Consider the following 10,056-nt stretch of genomic DNA (forward strand, 5'->3'; position numbering starts at 1 on the left):
TTCATTTTACTCGTTTGCTTATCCCTATATCTATTTATTTATCCAACAATTATTTAGCAAGCACCTACTGTTTGCCAGGCTACGTTCCCAGTGAAAAGCCCTGGGATCCCTTCCCCAAACTCTGGTGATTCTTCTCTTGGCCACCCACGAAGGGAGCCGTGTTTATGCCACACAGGACTCCTCTCTGGCCAGAGGTGAATTCTGACCAAGCTGGGCAATGAGATTCTGTCTTGGGCATATGGACCTGGGGCAGCAGAACATTGGTCAGCAAGGTGATGGGGATGGAACAACAGGAAGTGTCCCTCCAGACAGGGGTGACCATTTCCCGTGTGCAGAACTGGGCAGAGAAACACAGGGTGCAAAGGGAGAAGCAGAGGGAAGAGGAGAGGAAAGTACATGTTTCTGCCCTGGTTCCAGATCCTCCATGTGCCCAGTACCGGCTGCACACCCTGCCCTCTGATCCCATGAAAGATTCCTATATCCTTCTCAGGATGCCTCCCTCTTCCCATAAGCAAATTTGTGTCCGTTTCTGTTACCTAAGAGCAAGCAGGCACCTGGGCTTCTGTTCCTTTCTCCCTAACCTCCTTACCTCTCCTACCTCCCCCCATCATGGTTGCCAAGCACCTGGGCCTCACTGATCAGAAAGCACCTGAGGACCAGGTCAGCGGAATGACTTGGGGCTAAGGATAGCCCATGGCCTGCCTTGCAGTGCACTCACTCTCTGAGCCTGAGTTCCAATCCCCCCGCTCCCAGTCAAGTCTTTTGAGGAGACTACATCTGGCCTAAGGCCCCAAAGTTCACCATAAAGAAAAGAAGGTAGGGGCAGAAAGACCCTTTCTTTAGCAGGCTGGTCGAGATTTACCTGCACATTACTGAAATCCTGACCCTAAACTCTCTCTACAGAGCCCAAGTCTTTATAAAACAGTGTCCTGGAAGGTGTATGGTCTCAATGCTCTCCATGGATGAGGTCAAGAAAGGAAGGTGGGTCTCCAGTCCAGGACTCTGCTCTCCTGGCGGGTGATCAATGCCCCTGCCATCTTCCCTGCTCTGTATAGCCTTGCTTGCTGGTGAGCAGGGCCTCACCCAAACCCAGAACAGCCTTTATCGTCCTCTGAATGTCATCCCATCCCAGCCTCACCAGTGCAAACTGATCACCTGTCCTTGCCCAACTGCAACAGCGCCACCTTCAGGCCATCTTGGACAAATGTATTTTCTGAACCCCACAGGGATTACAATCCTTTGGGCAGGGAGGCGGGATGGCAGGGGCTGGGTTTAGGTTGCAAACTGATGGCGTTGGGCACTTCTCTAAGCCCTGTCATAAAATGGGCATGGCAATAGCTTGAGGAGTGGCTATGAAAACAATGTAAGATGGTCACATATCACACCCAGAATGCGCCTAGCACCCAGCCAGTGCCCAGTGACCGGTTCTCAGGTTCAATAACATGCTTGTTGCCTTGGTGTGAAAACCACCAAACAACCAACAATTTCTGGGTCTTGTTAAAAATTTATAGAAGTCCTCGGCCCCCTTTTCTGTCATTCTTTGCTTTTTTGCTTTGGATCTCAGAGGCACAGAATTCGATTGCTCACGTGGTCAGTTCAGCTGGCAGTCGTTATTGGGCACACATGGGTCCTCTTGTGTATTTGCTTTGTTTTTGTCTTTTCATCTCCCTTCTCCAACTGCCTCCCTTCCCTTCCCCCTCTCCCCCCAGGCAGACATTCTTAGGTTGTCAGTGTTTGAGTGTGTATGACCATGAAAATATATATTGCAACATATATGAGTAGTATTTGCCAGACATCTTTTTTGGCATTACATTTTTACGATCTGCCTGTGTTAATACACGTCATTCTAATTCATTCCATTGAACTGTCTGCATGATGTTCATCATTTGCATACGCCACCTGTGATTTATCTATCCCTTTATGAGTCGGCTTTTTGGTCGTTTCCATCCCTTGACTATTACCCGCAAATGCTTCGAGGAACATCCTTGGGCAAGTCTCTTTGCCTACTTGTGTGAGAGATGTTTTGGAGTATGTGCTCAGAAGCGGAACTGCTGGGAGCGCCCGGGTGGCTCAGTCAGGTGAGTGTCCGACCTTGTCTCAGGTCATGATCTCATGGTTTGTCCGTTCGAGTCCCGTGTCGGGTTCTGTGCTGACAGCTCGGAGCCTGAAGCCTGCTTCTGATTCTGTGTCTCCCTCGCTCTCTGCCCCGTCCCCACTCATGCTCTGTCTCTCTCTCTCTCTCGTGCTCTCAAAAATAAATAAACATTTCGGGGCGCCTGGGTGGCGCAGTCGGTTAAGCGTCCGACTTCAGCCAGGTCACGATCTCGCGGTCCGTGAGTTCGAGCCCCGCGTCGGGCTCTGGGCTGATGGCTCAGAGCCTGGAGCCTGTTTCCGATTCTGTGCCTCCCTCTCTCTCTGCCCTTCCCCCGTTCATGCTCTGTCTCTCTCTGTCCCAAAAATAAATAAACGTTGAAAAAAAAAAATTTAAAAAAAAAAATAAATAAACATTTCAAAAAGAGTGGAATTGCTGGAGTGTGGGGTCTATGCTCTCCACAATGGCCCCACCGGCTCAAACTCCTACTAGGACGAGGGTTCCTATGTCCCCGCATCTTTACCAGTGCATGCCCATCTGGTGGTGACAAAGTAGGGCTTATAGACAGCTCCTTTTGCTGTTCTGCAATGGCTGTCCATCCTGGATGTGCTGCAGAAGGAATTGATGAGGGCTACTCTGTTACCTTTTTTAAGTTTTTTAAATTTTTTTTTGAGAGAGAGAGTGAGAGTGCAAGAGGCGCAGAGAGAGAGGGAGACTCAGAGTCTGAAGCAGGCTCCAGGCTCCAAGCTATCAGCACAGAGCCCCACGCAGGGCTCGACCCTGTGAACTGTGAGATCATGACCCGAGCTCAAGTCAGACACGCAACTGACTGAGCCACCCAGGTGCCCCTACTCTGTTACCTTTTAAGACAAGTGGCTCCAGCCACTGGATGTGCCCACACCCCATCACTTGCTATCATCCAGGCACAAGGCACCAAGTTGATCAGAGCCAGCTGAATAAGGGATGGCACCTGAGGCCAAAGACATACGTGAGTGACCAGCCCCAAGATGGACCCACAAACTCCATCCATACTGAGAGTGCCAAATCGACCCATCAAATGCAGCGTGCGTGCCCCCCACGTCTCTCTAGGAAATAGAAATGTGGGGCAAACAACAGTGATATAGGTGCTTTTGTTTGGACTGCTGTCCTGAGTCCCCATTAGCAATTTTCTCTGTGGTCCCTGAAGCATGAGGGGCCAGCGAAGTGTGAGACAAACTAGAGTCTGGGACTGGGTGGCGGTGTCCCCTTCGAGCTCACATTTCTCTAAATATCTGAAGCGACTTTGCATATTAAGCTTTCTGAGTCATGGGCTCAGGAGTCAGAATATCATGGGTTCAAGTCCCAAATTAGCCATCTCCCGGGACTGTTCCATGCGAAGCCTCAAAAATGGTCATCTATTGTTAGTAACAATTCATAAGTCAACATGCTCTACTTTAACAATAACACAAATGACTCCCAGAGAGGTCGAGCCACTTGCAGGAGAGCAGAATTCAAACTCGGGTGTGTCTGTCTCCGTTTGTTACCATTTTCTCAGCAGCCTGACTTCACTGACTGGTTCTCTGCCAGGACCTTGGGTTGCATCCAGCACTGCATCCCCACCACTCTCCAGGGTGGGGAACGGCCCCCAGGGCTGTCTTGGCACACGTCCCTTAGGGGGTGGGAGGCCCAGGGCAGGCCTGGGCCCAGGCCGGGCTACAGGAGGCTCCCAGGTGTGGGGGAAGAAGGCGTCCTGGCCGTTCTCCAAGCACATTCGGAGCCAACCCAAGGGAAACCCCAATTCTGTCAGTGCCTGTACGCCTGGGGCACAAGCATTGGAGACATTAAATATTAAACATATCGGCTGGCTTCCAAGCTTGGTAATTAAAACTCTTATTTCATATTTTACAGAGGATGGACGGGGAGGTCATGAGGCTGCTCTAAGAGGTTTCATAGCTCCCTTGTTCACAGACGAAGTGGATCTTCTGAGAAAAACCTCCCTCTCACTCAGGACCCAGGCTGCCCTATTTATAAAGTGATTTCCTGAGAGGGTGGGGAATGGAGGCCTGGAGGTCTCTAAGGAGGCACCATTCAGGGCTCCCAGCAGGGTCTTTCTACTTCTCCAAAATGGGTCTGTGTGCCTAGGAACCTGCAGAGGGCTCGGCCTCAGGCTCCTCACCCCTGCTGCAATGGCAGCCTGGGAGCTGGAGATGGCTCTAGAAATGGGAAGGGAGAGGAGCTCCAAAGGGGGCGGACTGGAGGGAGGGCTAGAGGGAGGGGAGCCTTCCCTTAGCCTCTAGCGCCATCTGCTGACCAAGTGCTGAACTGCAGCTCTCCCAGAGGCCCGCTGGAGACCAAATTCTAGCTTTGCGCAAGGACTGGGAAAAGAGGGATCAAGGAAAATCAGACCTGGTGCTTCAGGGAACACTTTTAAAGCAAAATTTAGACTTGTGAATTGTTCGTGCCATCATTCTCCGGGGTCAAGGACATGGACTTGGATGTGTGTGGACATAACAGGATGTGTGTGGTCATTGTGGCCTGTCCTTCGAGTGTTCATTGTGCTGAGCACTGGCCTACATGATTTGCACAGGTTATCTCCCTGTGGGTGCTGTTCTCACGTTGCACGCCCATTTTACAGATGCAAACTTAGGCTGTGAGAGGACCCCAAAGCCAGATTACCCCCCTGCCCTCACCCCAGAGTCAACTTTATTCAAGGCCCCTCCTTTCCACCTCCAAACAAACCAAGAGCCCTCTTCTTTGTCCCATAGTCATTGCTACCTCAAGCACCTCTCAGCTTTCCTTGGGCCACTGCAAAAGCTTCCTACTGGGATCTCCCACAAGGATTTTGATGCCTCCCACCTTGCCCTCTCTAATCTATTCTTCACAGAGAGCCATTATGATTTTAAGACATGAGTCAGATCACACCTGTCCCTTGCTCAAAAACGTTGATAGCTTCCATTGCCTTTTAAATAAAATCTAGGGGCACCTGGGTGGCTCAGTCAGTTAAGCGTCGAACTTTGGCTCAGGTCACGATCTCACAGTTCGTGAGTTCGAGCACCGCATGGGGCTCTCTGGTGTCGGCGCAGAGCCCACTTCAGATCCTCTGTCCCCCCCCGCCCCTCCCCCACTAGCTCTCGCTCTGTCTCTCAAAAACAAATAAACGTTCAAAAAAACTAAAATAAAATCTAAGCTCCTTGCCATACTCAAAAAAGCCCAAAGAGTCTGGAGGGGTGCCTGGTTGGCTTGGTTGATAGAGCATGTGACTCTTGATGTTGGGGATGTAACTTTGAACCCCATGTTGGGTATAGAGATTACTCTAAAAAATTATATCTTAAAAAAAAAGGAAAATCTTAAAAAAAAAAAAAAGCCCTAATGGTCTGGAGGTGGTGTTCTCACCAGCCCCATTCATACCCCTCTCCCCTTCTCCCCCTCGGTGCTCCAGCCATGAGGGCCCTCAGTTCCTCAAACATGCTAAGTTCTTTCTGACCTCAGCCCTGTTGCCGAGGCTCTTCACTCTGCCCAGGGGGCTGTTCCCTTTACTGCTTCTCCCCTAATTGAAAATTCTCTATGTCATGGGCACTCTTCACAGAGGTCTTAGAGGTGGCCTAGTTACATCTTTCCTTGCCCAGGTCACATCAGATGTAGCCTCACAGGATGCTACATCAGGATGAAGTAGAGAACCAGGAGGTTGGCTAGCCATATAAAACAAAACAAACAAACAAAACAAAAACACACAGAAATCCACTTGAATTGGCTAATGCCCCAATTCCATATTTCATACACTGAAAATCAGAAATCCTGTCAGAGCCCAGAGACCTGGAGTCAGGAATGAGAGATCCTCTGGGAAATGAGTGGCCCCTCCTCTTCTTTCTCCCCTCCCCCCCCCCATCTAAAGACTTTCAGTTACTGGAATACAGATAGACATATAGTTCAATGAAATAGAATTGAGAGTCCAAGCATAAACTTACACGTTTATGGTTAACTATTCTTCAACAATGGTGCCAGGACAATTCAATGGGGGGAAAGTTTAACCTTTTCAACAAATGGTGCCGGGACAACTGGACATTCTACATGTAAAAGCATGAAGTTGTACCCCTACCTCACACCATATACAAAAATTAACTGAAAATTGATCCAAGACCTCAAAAGAAGAGCTAAAACTATAAAACTTTTTGAAGAAAATGTAGGTATAAATCTTCATGACCTTGGATTAGGCATTTGTTCCTTGATAACACCCAAAGCACAAGCAACTGAAAAAAAAAAGCGGGGGTGGGGAATTGGACTTTGTCAAAATTAAAGCTTTTGTGCTCCAAAGGACACCATCAAGAAAGTGAAAATATTTGCAAATCACATAAATGATAAGGATATAGTATCCAGAATATTAAGAATTGTTATAAATCAACAATAAAATGGCAAATAAGCCAGTTGTAAAATGGCTAAAGGGTCTGAATAGACATTTCTCCAGAGAAGTATACAAATGCACAATAAGCCCATGAAAAGATGCTCAACATCATTAGTCACTAGAGAAATGTAAGTCAAAACCACAAATTACACCCACTAGGCTGGCTACAATAAAAAAGACAAAAAACAAATGTTGGCAAGGATGTGGAGGGATTGGAACTCTTCTATCCTGCTGGTGGGAATGTGAAATGGGGCAGCCACTGAAGAAACATTTGGCAGTTCCTCAAAAACTAAGCACAGGGGCGCCTGGGGGGCTCAGTCGGTTAAGCGTCCAACTTCGGCTCAGGTCACGATCTCATGGCTTGTGAGTTTGAGCCCTGTGTCGGGCTCTGTGCTGACAGTTCAGAACCTGGATCCCGCTTTGGATTCTGTGTCTAGCTCTCTCTCTCTGCTCCTCCCCCGCTCACGCTCTGTCTCTCTCTCTCTCAAAAATAAATCTTTTTAAAAATTAAAAAAAAAAAATTGGGGCACCTGGGTGGCTCAGTCGGTTAAGCGTCCGACTTCAGCTCAGGTCATGATCTCGCAGTCCGTGAGTTCGAGCCCCGCGTCGGGCTCTGTGCTGACAGCTCAGAGCCTGGAGCCTGTTTCAGATTCTGTGTCTCCCTCTCTCTCTGCCCCTCCCCTGTTCATGCTCTGTCTCTGTCTCAAAAATAAATAAACATTAAAAAAATTAAAAAAAAATTAAAATTAAAAAAAAATTAAGCATAGAATTACCATATGACCCAGCAATTTCACTTCCAAGTATATACCCAAGAGATCTGGAAACGTGATGTCCACGCAAAACTTGTACATGCCCATGCTCTGTGGCAGCGTGATTCTTAATAGGCAAAAGGCGAGCAAATGGCTTTTAACAGATGAATGGATAAACAAAATGTAGTGTGTCCATACAATGAAATATTATTCAGTGATTTTCTTTAAAAGTACCAATAGTGCTCGCTTCCGCAGCACAAATACTAAAATTGGAACAATACAGAAAAGATCAGCATGTCCCCTGCACGTGGATGCCATGCAAATTTGTGATGCATTAAAAAAAAAAAAGTACCAATGTATGTGACAACATGAATGAACCTTGAAAGCCTTATGCTAAGTGAAAGCAGTCAGACACAAAAGGCCACATATTGTATGAGTCCATTTATGTGAAATGTCTAAAACAGGCAAATTCAAAGAGACGAAAAAGTAGATTAACAGTTTCCAGAGGCTCAAGGAAGGAAAGGATGGGGAGTGATTGCTAATGACACGGGGTTTCTTTTGGGGGTGATGAAAATGTTCTGGAATGCAATAGTGGGGATGGTTGCACAACTTTATGAAGGTGCCGGAAACAATTGAATTGTACACTTTAAAAACATGAAGCTTACGGTATGCAAATTATATCTCAATTAAAAAACAAAACAAAACAAAAAACTCCCATGGTCCCCATGACTTTTCACCATCTGACCCTTGCTTACCCTTCCAGCTCTACCTCTGGCTGGTCCTTCCACTGATCCCTTTGCTCAGAGAGGCAGAAACTCTAGGAATGATTTTTTTTTTTTTTAAGAGAGAGCATGACTGGGGGGGAGAGGGGCAGAGCGAGAGGGAGAAAGATGATCTTAAGCAGACTCCATGCTCAGTGCAGAGCCCAACGCAGGGCTCGATCCCAAGACCTGGGACCATGACCTGAGCTGAAATCAAGAGTTGATGCTTAACCGACTGAGCCGCCCAGGTGCCCCTATCAGTGATATTTTAAAGAAAGGATTTAATTTTGAGATTTGACCTTAGACTGTAGACATGAACGAGCAGATTTTCTTTATTTATCTTTTTAATTTTTAAAGGTTATTTAAACCCAAGTTAGTTAACATATAGTGTAATAGTGATTTCAGGAGAATTTAGTCGCTCATCACTTACATATAACACCCAGTGCTCATCCCAACGAGTGCCCTCCTTAATGTCCCTCATCCATGTAGCCCACTCCCCCACCTCCTAGTTTTCTGGATTTAAGAGTCTCTAATGGTTTTTCTCCCTCTCTCTTTTTATCTTACTTTTCCTTCTCTTCCCCTCTGTTCATCTGTTTTGTTTCTTAAATTTCACAGATGGGTGAAATCATATGATATTTATCTTTCTCTGACTGATCTGAGCAGTTTTTCTGAGTCTGGGCCGGCGTCCACATGGGAGCCTCAACAGCGCAAGAGTAACCTGGCTGCTGCTTCATCCCCGCCCTCCTAACTTCACAGAAAGTTCTAGCAGAGCCAGCCTGTCAGAAGGGCATTCTGAGCAATGCAGTGTCAGCTTAGCTAAGCTGGCTCAGCACAGAGCCCCCCCACTGCTCTTCTCACCCGCTCATCCAGACTCAACCCTTAAATCTCAACTGCCAGCACGCGGTGTCTCTGGCCCTTCCTCCAGACTTGGGCGGGTCCCTCATCTGGCCGCCATTCAGTCCTGCATATGCGTCTTTATGTGACTGTTTTCCCATGGACGGCAGTAAAATGACTAGAGCGATGGGCATCTTCTATTCTAACAAAGGTGTTCATAGGCTGTCACAGGGCTGGCTGTGCTTCCTTTTTCTCAAGGGATGGTGGTTCTTTCTGGACCTTGGGCCCCAGTTGGCAGGGACCACATTGGAACAACTCATCGTGGGGTCCCCAACATTTAAAATGAGGCCTGGCACACAGCAGGCACTCAATGTTTATAAAACAAAGGAACAGGGACACCTGGGTGGCTCAGTCGGTTAAGTGTCCAGCTCTTGACAGCGGCTCAGGTCATGATCTCACAGTTCGTGGGATCAAGCCCCACATGGGGCTATGTGCTGACAGTGTGGAGCCTGTTTAGGGTTCTCTCTCTCCCTCTCTCTCTCTGTCCACTTCCCCACTTGCACTCTCTTTCTCTCTCTTTCAAAGTAAATAAACATGAAAATTAAAAAAAAAAGGGGGGGCGCCTGGGTGGCTCAGTCGGTCGAGCATCCGACTTCAGCTCAGGTCATAATCTCACTGTCCGTGAGTTCAAGCCCCACATCGGGCTCTGTGCTGACAGCTCAGAGCCTGGAGCCTGCTTCCGATTCTGTGTCTCCCTCTCTCTCTGCCCCTCCCCTGCTCATGCTCTGTCTCTCTCTGTCTCAAAAATAAATTTAAAAAAAACATTTAGGGGCGCCTGGGTGGCTCAGTCGGTTGAGCATCTGACTTCAGCTCAGGTCACGATCTCGCGGTCCGTGAGTTTGAGCCCTGCGTCAGGCTCTGGGCTGATGGCTCGGAGCCTGGAGCCTGCTTCCGATTCTGTGTCTCCCTCTCTCTCTGTCCCTCCTCCATTCATGCTCTGTCTCTCTCTGTCTCAAAAATAAATAAACATTAAAAAAAATTAAAAAAAAACATTTAAAAAATTGTTTTAAAGAGTAAATAAACATGAAAAAAACCACAAAGTTATAAATATCTAGGAGACAAAACAGGAGTAGCAGGATGACGGTGGAGCTGGGGGCCTCAGGCAGACGGAAGAGGCTGCACAGCAGGGTAGTTCAGAACACAGGTTCAAGAGCCAGGCTCCCAGCTCAGTCACTTACCAGC

General features: G+C 47.8%; 1 non-coding gene across 1 annotated transcript; it reads left to right on the plus strand.

Moving 5' to 3' along the window:
- Positions 1-7,458: 7,458 nt before the first annotated feature.
- On the plus strand, positions 7,459-7,565 carry LOC112851676 (U6 spliceosomal RNA). The gene has a single exon (XR_003222802.1). It is a non-coding gene; the product is annotated as a U6 spliceosomal RNA (small nuclear RNA).
- The last annotated feature ends 2,491 nt before the right edge of the window (positions 7,566-10,056 follow it).

This window comes from Puma concolor, chromosome D4, assembly GCF_028749965.1.
Source record: "Puma concolor isolate L17-30 chromosome D4, mPumCon1.1.hap2, whole genome shotgun sequence".
In the NCBI taxonomy this organism is placed as follows: domain Eukaryota; kingdom Metazoa; phylum Chordata; class Mammalia; order Carnivora; family Felidae; genus Puma; species Puma concolor.